This window comes from Bos taurus, chromosome 17 (assembly GCF_002263795.3).
Source record: "Bos taurus isolate L1 Dominette 01449 registration number 42190680 breed Hereford chromosome 17, ARS-UCD2.0, whole genome shotgun sequence".
NCBI classification, from domain to species: Eukaryota; Metazoa; Chordata; class Mammalia; order Artiodactyla; family Bovidae; genus Bos; species Bos taurus.
Window position 1 is genome coordinate 26488971 of NC_037344.1, and position 12400 is coordinate 26501370.

Genomic DNA, 12400 nt, shown 5'->3' on the forward strand with positions numbered 1-12400 from the left:
TTCAGAAAAGATATTTGGTATGATTTCAATCTTCTTAAATTTACTGACTTGTTTTGTGACCTATCATATCTCTCCTGAAGAATATTCAGTATGTACTTGAAAAGAATCTGTATTTTTCTCCTGTAGGATGGATACTCTCTCTCTCTTTCCTCTCTCTCAGTAATAGTTACACTCGAAAGCATAAAATAAAACATATCTTGACGTCAAAATGAGCCTTTAATAAAGGTTCAGAAATACAAAATGTATTCTGTGCATAATTAGGGATATGGTTTTTTTCCCTTCTTTTTATTTGGAAGAAACTTCCCAGAGACCATAAAAGCATAAAACTGTTTGCTATTCAGAGATATTGAATGCACGTTATTTTTCAATGTCTTTTAGTCTAATCACCTGCTTCTCTTTTCACATAGTGCTGATGAAGCTTGACATATTTTAAATATATTTCCTGGCTTGCTTTAAATCAGGATATACTGATAGGAGGCCTTGTCCATTAGAAGACTGTAGCAGTGTGTGATGTTACTAAGCCTCTTAACGTTGTCTCAGCCCCCAGAGAAGGAACTTTCTTGGAAGTTCCAGCACTCTCAGTGAGACCCTCTTTAAGACCAGAGTACTGAAGATTCTGAATTTGGATTAGCTCCCTTTATTCCTTATCTTCCAACACTCTTTATTATTATTATTGAGATATAATTGGTATATGCTACTGATGTACATCATAATTATTTGGTATTTGTATATGATGTAAAATGATCACTACAGTGTCTGCTGTGGCTGCTGCTGCTAAGTCGCTTCAGTCGTGTCCGACTCTGTGCGACCCCATAGACGGCAGCCCACCAGGCTCCCCCGTCCCTGGGATTCTCCAGGCAAGAACACTGGAGTGGGTTGCCATTTCCTTCTCCAACAGTGTCTAGTCAACAGTTTTTAAATATCTTATATTCCTTTGTTTGAAATAACCATTAAAAAAAAAAAAAGAAAGAACCATTAATTTTGTTTTTCTTACTGGACACTGATTAAAAACTAGTTTATGAATAAATGCTCCTTTACTGTGTTAAAAAGTGGCTTTAAAACCTCTTACATCCAAAGAAATTGATATAGTACAAGTAAGTGACCCTGTTAATTTTGTGAACACCAATTAGATCAATTCTAGGAGTAAATAGGTGGTGGGTTCTGTGAATAGGCAATAGTGGAGAAGCCCTTTTATGAAAGGGAGCTTGTTCATAAAGTTTGGAGCAGCACGTAAGGTCCATGAAGAGAGGAGGATAGATGTTATAGTTCTCTTTTTTTTTTTTCTCAAGGATAAAGAAACAATTCATAAAAGCAGAAATGATGTGATGACATTTATCGTAATGAAAGCATGGGTATTTGGTGAGTTCGGCACAAAAAATATAAATATTTATTTCTAAAGTTCTTTAAATGCAACACAACTGATTCAGGTCTTTGCTAGCCCCAGGTAAACTAATAACAATGTCAATGTCTCTTCAGTGTCTATCTTTTGAAGGGAGTCACAGTTTCTCATTTATAAGTGTAATTTTCTAAGCACCAATATATTGTTCAACTTGTTAAACCCAGCAATCTACTGGAGAATAATTTTGAACACTATTATAGAAAGTTTCTTTCAAAAAGCATTATTTCTAAACAAATTATTTTAATATGTTATTCGTGGATTTTCAAAGGGTAACACAATAACCACACCTTGTTATCATGTAGTTCTCATTAGCAGGATTGAAATTATATGATTATTATTTGCTTAGTATTCCTCAAGTGCTAATAGCATCTTAGGCTTTTGGACACAAACCACTACTTCTTTTTAACAGATGCAACCATGGGAATGGAAGCACAAAAATAAAACTCTACAAACCAAGTTAAAGGGATAAAGAAACCCTAGGAATCCTTTTTTCTTTTTTTCTAGTCTTATTTCCTAAGTAATATATTCAGTGAGTAAAATCACTTTGAAAAGAATATAAAATTGCCAATTCTTTTGAAAGATAGACATTTTACATTGACAGACTCTTTAAGCAAATACAAAAATTTGGATCACAACCTAAGAACTTTTATTTTCTCTCATAGATCATTTTTCTGAATCTGTGATATTTATGTGTTATGTAAGCCACTCCTAATTGCTGCATTAAACGAGGAAAAGATATTATTCTTTTCTCATAAATGCCTACATTTCTAGATGAAGGATTAATGCTGTGATATACCATTAACATTATATAACATATAATTCTGTGAAAAACTCTTTATCTTCTTTCCCTTCATATATGTCTATTTAAACATATATGATTCACATATATGTAGCTAACCACATAGATGTAAAATGTATTATTAAATAACTCATCTTTTAATTAAAATGATGGATAATTCTAGGAAGGTGATTTTTGAGAAATGAGTGTGCACTGCTTTCAAATACTGTTTATATGTCCTAAGAAATTAAGGAATGAGACCTCCTTGAGGAATAAAATCTCAGAAGACAGAGATGAGGGACGATACTAAAAAATCATTATGTTGAGAATTATATGAACTGGCAAGAAACTAGAAGTGTCTTTTCTTTCCCAAACTCCTCATTTGTCCTTCCATTCTATCATTCTTAAAGTACTTTCCTATACCCTGCAGTCAGCCTTACAAGCCATTCACATTCTTCTAAATATCTATGTGGTCACTTTTGTTTGAGGACATTTTTAGAAAATGCATTTTGAATGAAGGTATGAGCTATAGGTTCTTCCCATGGAGCAGTCCATCACAGTTACATTAAAGTAAAAATGATAAAAGATTCTGATTTTTTTTCAAGGCCTTGGTCACCAATTTATGATTCTGTGAAAATATCATCTATATTTACAAGCTGTGTACCTTGCCTTCCACAAGGTAGAAGTTTAAGACAAAGGGCTTCTATGCATGGCTGATGATGTTCATTATCAATTTTTTAAGCAAGTTATAAAATTTTTTAAAAAGAGGGATATTAAATAAAATGGTGGCAGTATCAACATTGTATCATTGAACATGCAAGTAGAAAATAAAAATATGGTAAATGCTTAAATAGTACAGAATAAAAATATTTAAGTTCATTAAAACTAAAATATATTTACATCAAACAAATAATTAAAATGACTCACTTTCATGCAAACTTAATTGTGAAAAAATAAGTATATACTATTTTCATTATTTTTATATCCGTGATTCATTTTTAACGATTGTTTATGCTAAATATCACAAGGTTTTGAGATAGTATCCCTGACTGTGATTCATTTTCAGTGAAGAATTAAGGCCGAGTTTTCAGGCATCAGGTCATTTTTAGTCTTACTTATTAATACTTTCAGATTCCATAGTATCATTTCATATTTCACCATAAGATTTTTCCCACAAAGATTTTGAACCTGGCTAAAAATAAAGAAGAGAAGGATTGGAGAAGAGATGTAGAGAGAGCATATTAAGAAGAATGAACAATAAGGAGACAATTAGAATCCATAATACCTCTGAGATCTGAGACTTCTGAGCCCTATAAATCCAGGCACTTTGATACTATACCTACATATCTCTAATTAAAGTTTTGCCTTCAGTTGGAGATTATCAGAAATCTCAGGTATTAGTTTTCTATAAAATAACATATTGCATTTTTGGCCAAGAAAGAAGACATAGGAAATTTTCAGTGAACAATAGCATAATGGTGATTTCTTAAGAAACATTTATGCAAATCCTAAATGCAGTGAAGCAATTTGTATGCAATTATTAACTATGCTCTCATCTTCTAATCTTTCCTGTTATAATTAGTAATTATATTTCTTTCAATAAATCTACCTAGGAGATGCATTTTTAATATTCTGTCAAAGAGTTAAGTAAATTATTTCCATCTTGTAGATTTCTTTCTATATTCACTTAATCTTCTCATCATCATGAGTTTCATATGCATTAGTAATAACATATATAATAAAATAATACATTAATCTTAATTTTCTAGCAAATTTTTCTATCTTTAATTTTTTAAAAAATGTTCCCAAAGCTAACTTATCAAGGGACATCATTTATATTTTAAATTTAGCATACATTTTCATACATATATAGCATACTTATGTTAAGATTGCCTGGATCTTTGTCTTTTTAATACAATCACAAATAGAATATTCTTCCAACTTCAATGTTATTATACTGTCTCAAATGGGGACTTATGCATGTGATTACTAATAGTGTTTTAGTAACTGAAAATAGACATATACAGGTGATGATTAGTAAATTAAAAAAAAAAAAAAAAAAAGACTACCTTTTATTCAGGGAACATTGTTGTTCATTTGCTCATTTGTGTGACCATGTGGACTTTAGCAGGCCAGGCTTCCCTGTCCTTCACTGTCTCCCAGGGTTTGCTCAAACTCATGTCCATTGAATTGGTGATGCCATCCAACCATCTCATCTTCTGTCATCCCCTTCTCCAACTGCCTTCAATCTTTCCCAGCATCAGGGTCTTTTCCAATGAGTCAGTTCTTTGCATCAGGGGGCCAAAGTATTGGAGCTTCAGCTTCAGCATCAGTCCTTCCAATTAATATTCAGGGTTGATTTCTTTTAGAATTGACTGATTTGATCTCCTTGTTGCCCAAGGGAGTCTCAAGAATCTTCTCCAGCACCACAGTTCAAAAGCATCAATTCTTCGATATGCAGCCTTCTTTATGGTCCAAATCTAACATCCATACACAACTACTGGTAAAACCATAGTTTTGACTATGTGGACCTTTGTTGGCAAAGTGATGCCCCTGCTTTCTAATACGCTGTCTAGGTTTGTCATAGCTTTTTTTCCAAGAAGCAAGCGTCTTTTAATTTCATGGCTGCAGTCACTATCTGCAGTGATTTTTGGAGCCCAATAAAATAAAGTCTGTCACTGTTTCTACTGTTTCCCCATCTATTTGTTATGAAGTGACGGGATCAGATGCCATGATCTTTGTTTTTTGAATGTTGAGTTTTAAGCCAGCTTTTTTCACCCCCTTCTTTTACCTTCATCAAAAGGCTCTTTAGTTCCTCTTTGCTTTCTGCCATTAGGATGATGTCATCTGTATATCTGAGGTCATTGATACTTATCCCCACAATCTTGATTCCAGCTTATGCTTCATCCAGCCCTGCATTTCGTATAATGTGCTCTGCATATAAGTTAAATAAGCAGGGTGACAATATACAGCCTTGATGTACTCCTTTCCCAATTTGGAACCAGTCTGTTGTTCCATGATGGTTCTAACTGTTGCTTCTTGATCTGTATACAGATTGCTCAGGAGGCAGGTAAGGTTATCTGGTTTTCCCATCTCTTGAAGAATTTTCCACAGTTTGTTGTGATCCACACCATCAAAGGCTTTAGCATAGTCGATGAAGCAGAAGTAGCTTTTTTTCTGGAATTCTCTGGCTTTTTCTATGATCCAGCAGAATTGGCAATTTAATCTCTGGTTTTTCTGCCTTTTCTAAACCAAGTTTGTACATCTGCAAGTTCTCTTGGTTCACATCAGGGGAAGTAGTGAAGGTCTTACTAAGCAGATTAAAATGGCATTCAGTTTTCCAAAGATGAAAATTGGTGCTAATGGAAAAGAGAGTTTGGGATGGTGTGGAAGATGTAGCTCAAGCATAAGGTAAATTCAAATGTGAGATTTGGAAGTCTATAGTAGCTTGCTATTTTCCAGAATTGCCTGCATTCTTATTGATCTTTACAATGAAACCCATCAGTGAGGATTAGGGAAGGAGTAACTACTGAGAAACATGAAGAGATAATCAGAGAATCTGATAAAGTTAAAGGAATTTCTATTCAAGTTGAAGGAATGTTCACCTTATTTAATAGGAAAAGAAAAGTGAATGTTAAGTATTATACAAGCAATTACATGATCCTAATTTTTTACCCATGATATTTAGATTCTTAGCGGTATATTTATTATTCAAAGTGATTTACTTTTATCTGTAGATTTTTTTATTTGTTCATTTTGTTTTGGTTGTTCTGATCTTTAAATTAGAACTTGAGTATAAGTTCCATTGTCCCAACTAAAAGAGGATGCAAATTGGCCAAATAAAATGAAGAAGCCAACTAAATAAAAACAGTCTTTTTAAAAGCATTAAAAAAAATCATCAATTTAAAGACAATATTTTTCATGTAAGAGAACCAGGCTTTCTGAAGCGGGAAAGATTTTTAAAATCTAAAATATTGCCAGATGTACTCTGCTATAGTGCTTCATATGGCATACAACTTGTTAGGGAAAATCAAGAATAAGAGATGCTTTTATTTTTCTTCTGGCTACTTGGAGGGCAGATAACTCATAAATATGTGACAGGAAAGTTTTTCAAATGCGAGAGATTAACGATAGAATAAGTCCTTGGTTGATGCTAAGAGTCAGGATGTTAAAATAAGGTAGAATGTAGAAATTCCAAACAAGTTCATAGTAATCTCAGAGCACTAGAATGCTTGTGATTCATTTCTCACAGTGTAGTATTGGTATAGTTTAAGCCTCCTGTAGAAGTTGTACATCCATTATGACATCGGAGAAATGATGTAGCAATAGCTCAATAAAGTTAAGTAGGCTGAAAAATTTGAGAAGATTCCAGACAGTTTTACAAACCCCTATTTGACAGAATTCATGGAAAGCAACCAAGGGTTCCTGAATGCTTTAAAATCTTAAAACTGCATGCATTTAAAAAAAAGAAAAAAAAGACTTACCAAGGCCGAGCTCCTTCTGCTCACTGCATGAAAGGCCAATAAATTGGGAGAGATTTGGGGGCAATGAATAATGACTTTTTTCGAAAACCAAGCCAGAGAAGATGGTGGACTAATGTCCTGGAGGAACACCTTGTAGAGGTATGGATGCTAGTTTATTTTATAGAAGAAAGAAGGAGGAGGTGAAGAAGTAAAAAGGCCGTAAATTGTTGCAAATATCTCCTGGTTTCCATTAGATAGAAGGGGATGCATTGATTTCTTCTTTCTTACAGCCATTCACAGGTGGGCTGGGTCAGAATGTTTGCTTTAAGCTGAACAAAGGTATTTTAGTTTTACATAGGGGACAGGGTTCTCCAAGATGGGCCATTGTGTTTACTATAAGCAATAGGCAATATTGCTTTAGTGATTAACTTGTAGCAAAAGCAATAGAATACAAAGATTAAAATAAAAGAAACAGATTTTATATGGACTCAAATTTGTTATTCCCTATTGTAAGATGTCTGCTGCTGCTAAGTCGCTTCAGTCTCCTCTGACTCTGTGCAACCCCATAGACGGCAGCCCACCAGGCTCCCCTGTCCCTGGGATTCTCCAGGCAAGAACACTGGAGTGGGTTGCCATTTCTTTCTCCAATGCATGAAAGTGAAAAGTGAAAGTGAAGTCGCTCTGTCATGCCCGACTCTTAGCAACCCCATGGACTGCAGCTTTCCAGGCTCCTCCATCTATGGGATTTTCCAGGCAAGAGTACTGGAGTGGGGTGCCATTGCCTTCTGTAAGATGGCTGTGGAACTACTTTTATCGTTATTTCCAGTATATAAACATTACACATATATTTCTCTAATTCTGTTTAAATTAACAGCAACAACAACAAAAACTCCTGAGAAACAGTTTCATTTTGATTGTTAATGTATTGACTTCCTATACTTCTTTATTGTATATCACTTTTTTTTGTTTTTTTATCTATTCCTGGATTTCTCAGGGGGTGGAGGATGCCTGTATCAGATTTAGAATTGACTCTAAAATTGAGGCATACTGGAACAAGTTAAATATAAGACTTCTGTGTTATGCTGGTACCCCAGAGGGTGGCTGTAGTGAGCCCAGATGGGTAGGATCTGACTGATTTTTAGGAGGAATGTATTCAGTTTTCCTGTGGAGACAAGAATTCCTAAAGTTAGTTTCATAAGATTTCCAAATATTAAATCAACTGTATTCATAATAAAACAAGTATCACAAAGCTCTACACTATGAATGTCAACAGAAGCAACAAATATGAGGTTAAATATCAACATTTGAGTTATGAGACAGAGTACAAAATTTAAATAAAATATACCTATATGTATTTGGAGACGGCAATGGCACCACACTCCAGTACTCTTGCCTGGAAAATCCCATGGACGGAAGAGCCTGGTAGGCTGCAGTCCATGGGGTCGATAAGAGTCGGACACGACTGAGTGACTTCACTTTCACTTTTCACTTTCATGCATTGGAGAAGGAAAGGCAACCCACTCCAGTGTTCTTGCCTGGAGAATCCCAGGGACAGGGGATCCTGGTGGGCTGCCGTCTATGGGGTCGCACAGAGTCAGACACAACTGAAGTGACTTAGCATAGCATGTATATTTATTTTGTTCAAAGATTTAAGTATGTTATAATTAATTATATAATACTTAAATCTTTGAACAAAAAATAATTGGAGCTTGTCTAAAAGGAAAAGCTGATGTGAAAAACAATCTAAAATAATATTTTCAGAAATGATAACATAAGCTAATAGGAATTAAAAACTCAATGAGGGATTAAGCAGAATTTTTGAAAGTACTAGAGAACTAAAAATTAGATCAGAAAAACTTACTGGAATATAAACAGCAAGTAGAAAATGTGAAAGGTTAAGAGATATAATAGATAAAACCAGAAATCCCGGTATATGTTAAACAGAGACAGGAAGGAAAAAATAAAAGAGAAATAATATTCAACTAGTATTAACTGCATTTTTTTTTTCAAAAAGTTGATAAATAAATGTGTGTGTGTGTGTGTATATCTATATATATCTCCAGAGACATAGGGGAAAAAACTGTGTAAAAGAAGGCCAAAAATAAAAGGAAACCAAAACTTGACTTGTTGTAGAAGAATACTTACTCCTTGGAAGGAAAGTTATGACCAACCTAGATAGCATATTAAAAAGCAGAGACGTTACTTTGCCAACAAAGGTCTGTCTAGTCAAGGCTATGGTTTTTCCTGTGGTCATGTATGGATGTGAGAGTTGGACTGTGAAGAAAGCTGAGCGCCGAAGTATTGATGCTTCTGAACTGTGGTGTTGGAGAAGACTCTTGAGAGTCCCTTGGACTGCAAGGAGATCCAACCAGTCCATTCTGAAGGAGATCAGCCCTGGGATTTCTTTGGAAGGAATGATGCTAAAGCTGAAACTCCAGTACTTTGGCCACCTCATGCGAAGAGTTGACTCATTGGAAAAGACTCTGATGCTGGGAGGGATTGGGGGCAGGAGGAGAAGGGGATGACGGAGGATGAGATGGCTGGATGGCATCACCGACTCGATGGACGTGGGTTTGGGTGAACTCCAGGAGCTGGTGATGGACAGGGAGGCCTGGCGTGCTGCAATTCATGGGGTCACAAAGAGTCAGACACGACTGAGCGACTGAACTGAACTGAACTGAACTGAACCGAGCTGAACTGAACCAAAGAAAAAGAAAATGTTGAAATCAGCCAGAGGGAAAACTACTGCATTTATCAAAGATTTTTTTTAAACAAGTCAGATGAAAGTAGAATGATATATTTAAAATACTTACAGAAAATAAACTAAATCATTTAACCAACAAAAATTATGCCCTAAAAGTAAAGTTAAAGAGTGACGTATTTAAATAAACATTAAAATGTAAGTTGGGAGGTGTATGTTTAAATATACTAGTTTCTTTGTAAATTTCACATGAGATTTAGCAATGAATTTTTTTTCTTTTTAGTTTATGAAAAAATGTACATAAAAACATTGGAGAAAAAAGTATAATATGCAAAACATTAGAAGTAATTGGGTTAAAAATCAAGAAGAACAATAAATCAAATTATCAAATCAATTGAAATCTCAATCCATCACAAAACATCAATAAAGAAAATGAAGACATAATTGAAAATAGAAAATGTGTAGAATGCTACTCAATATAATAACACATGAAGAAATACTGTGAAAAATCCCTACTGGGATCATTGAGCAATCAATTATCATAAGAATATATGTAATATATCAAAAGAGTATATGTAATATATAGGGAATATATCTAGAAATAAAAATATTCCTAAAAGCTCAACATACATAAAAATATAGTTTTGAACAATGTTATTAGAAGTTTTTAATTGTCATGTGTAGTACACTGTCGGAGAAGGCAATGGCACCCCACTCCAGTACTCTTGCCTGGAAAATCCCATGGACAGAGGAGCCTGGTAGGCTGCAGTCCATGGGGTCGTGAAGAGTCGGACACGACTGAGCAACTTCCCTTTCACTTTTCACTTTCACGCATTGGAGAAGGAACTGGCAACCCACTCCAGTGTTCTTGCCTGGAGAATCCCAGGGACGAGGGAGCCTGGTGGGCTGCCGTCCATGCAGTTGCATAGAGTCGGACAGGACTGAAGCAACTTAGCAGCAGTAGCAGCATAGTACACTGTGCCAATCTAGAGATCTGAAAGTCTTCAATACATGTGATATATCCATAAAAATTAAACATGGACAAGTCCATAGATCAATTCTCAATGAATCAAAATCTGTACAATACAGATAAAATCTCAGGAACTTTGGGTTAGCCCAATCTCTGGGATAGGAAAGAATGACTGGACATTGTGTTCAAGAATGTGTCCAGTGATTTTTCAACTATAACTATTTAATGAAAGAATTCCTGACACTTAGGCTCAATGAAACCTCCTGGTAGTTGAGCACACTGATGTGCTGGAATTGTGACACACCTTGGATAGGGCATGCAAACAGTGTACCCCACTTCCCTAAACCTATGTGTCTCTTCATTTGGCTATTCCCAACACATATCCTTCATGATAAAACTGTAATCATAAATGTTGTTTTCCCCTGAGCCCTGTTGAGTCATTTTAGCAAATTCTTTTTGCTTGAGGGGACTGCAGAAATCTCCAAATTTCCAGCCAATTGGTTGGAATTGTGGGTCGCCACTAAGACGTGTGGAAGGTGTCTGAACTGGAGGCAGACTAGTGAAAGACTGTGTTCTTAACTTGTAGGATCTGTTCTTTTTTTAGTTATACTTTTAATTAAATTTAACTCTAGGGTACCCAGTTGGGGTCAGAAAACAAATGTCAGAATAGTTCTAGCAATGTTTATGAAAAGGAATTTATACTATTAAGCAAAATATTTCAGATAATAAATTTTAACAATCCACATCACATCTTTCTTTATTGATAAGGAAATACTTGGGTGCAATCTCAAAAACAACAGAATGACCTCTATTCATTTCCAAGGCTAACCATTCAATATCACAGTAAACCAAGTCTATGGCCCAAACAGTAATGCTGAAGAAGCTGATATTGAATGATTCTATGAAGACCAAAAGACCTTCTAGAACTAACACACAAAAAAGATGTACTTTCATCATAGGGGACTGGAATGCAAAAGTAGAAGGTGAACAGATACCTGGGGTAACAGGCAAAGTTGGCCTTGGAAGACAAAATGAAGCAGGGAAAAGGCTAACAGAGTTTTGCCAATAGAATGTATTGGTCATAGCCAACACTGTTTTCTAACAACACAAGAGAAGACTTTATATATGGATATCACCAGATGGCCAATACTGAAATCAGATTGACTGTATTCTTTGCAGCCAAAGATGGAGAAGCTCTATAGAGTCAGCAAAAACAAGACCGGGAACTGACTGTGGCTCAGGCCATGAACTCCTTATTGCCAAATTCAGACTTAAATTGAAGAAAGTAGGGAAAACCACTAGACCATTCAGATATGACCTAAATCAAATCCTTTACCATTATACAGTGGAAGTGACAAATAGATAGAAGGGATTAGATCTGATAGACAGAGTGCCTGAAGAACTATGGAGAGATTTGTGACATTGTACAGGAGGCAGTGATCAAACACACAAGGGAAAAAAATGCAAAAAGGCAAAATGGCTGTCTGAGGAGGCCTTACAAGTAGCTGAGAAAAGAAGAGAACCTAAAGGCAAAGGAGAAAAGGAAAGATATACCCATTTGAATGCAGACTTCCAAAGAATAGCAAGGAGAGATAAGAAAGCCTTCCTCAGTGCTCAGTGCAAAGAAATAGAGAAAAACAATAAAATGGGAAAGACTAGAGATCTCTTCAAGAAAATTAGAGATACCAAGGGAACATTTCATGCAGCGATGGGCACAAGAAAGGACAGAAATGGTATGGACCCAATGAAAGCAGAAGATGTTAAGAACATGTGGCAAGAATACACAGAAGAACTATATAAAAAAGATCTTCATGGCCCAGAAAACCATGATGATGTGATCACTCATCTAGAGCCAGACATCCTGGAATGTGAAGTCAAGTGGGTCTTAGGAAGCATCACTATGAACAAAGCTAGTGGAGGTGATGGAATTCCAGTTGAGCTATTCCAAATCCTGAAAGATGATGCTGTGAAAGTGCTGCACTCAATATGCCAGCAAATTTGGAAAACTCAGCAGTGGTCACAGGACTGGAAAAGGTGAGTTTTCATTCCAATCCCAAAGAAGGCAATTCCAAAAAATGTTCAAACTACT

At 35.5% G+C, this 12400-nt stretch overlaps 1 long non-coding RNA gene across 1 annotated transcript in view; it reads left to right on the forward strand.

The window, feature by feature from the left end:
• Positions 1-12400, forward strand: part of LOC132342589 (uncharacterized) — a 330273-nt gene that overhangs the window by 15264 nt on the left and 302609 nt on the right. Inside the window, exon 3 of the long non-coding RNA XR_009491014.1 lies at positions 1290-1359. This is a non-coding gene — a long non-coding RNA (uncharacterized lncRNA). The remainder of the gene's footprint in view (positions 1-1289; positions 1360-12400) is intronic.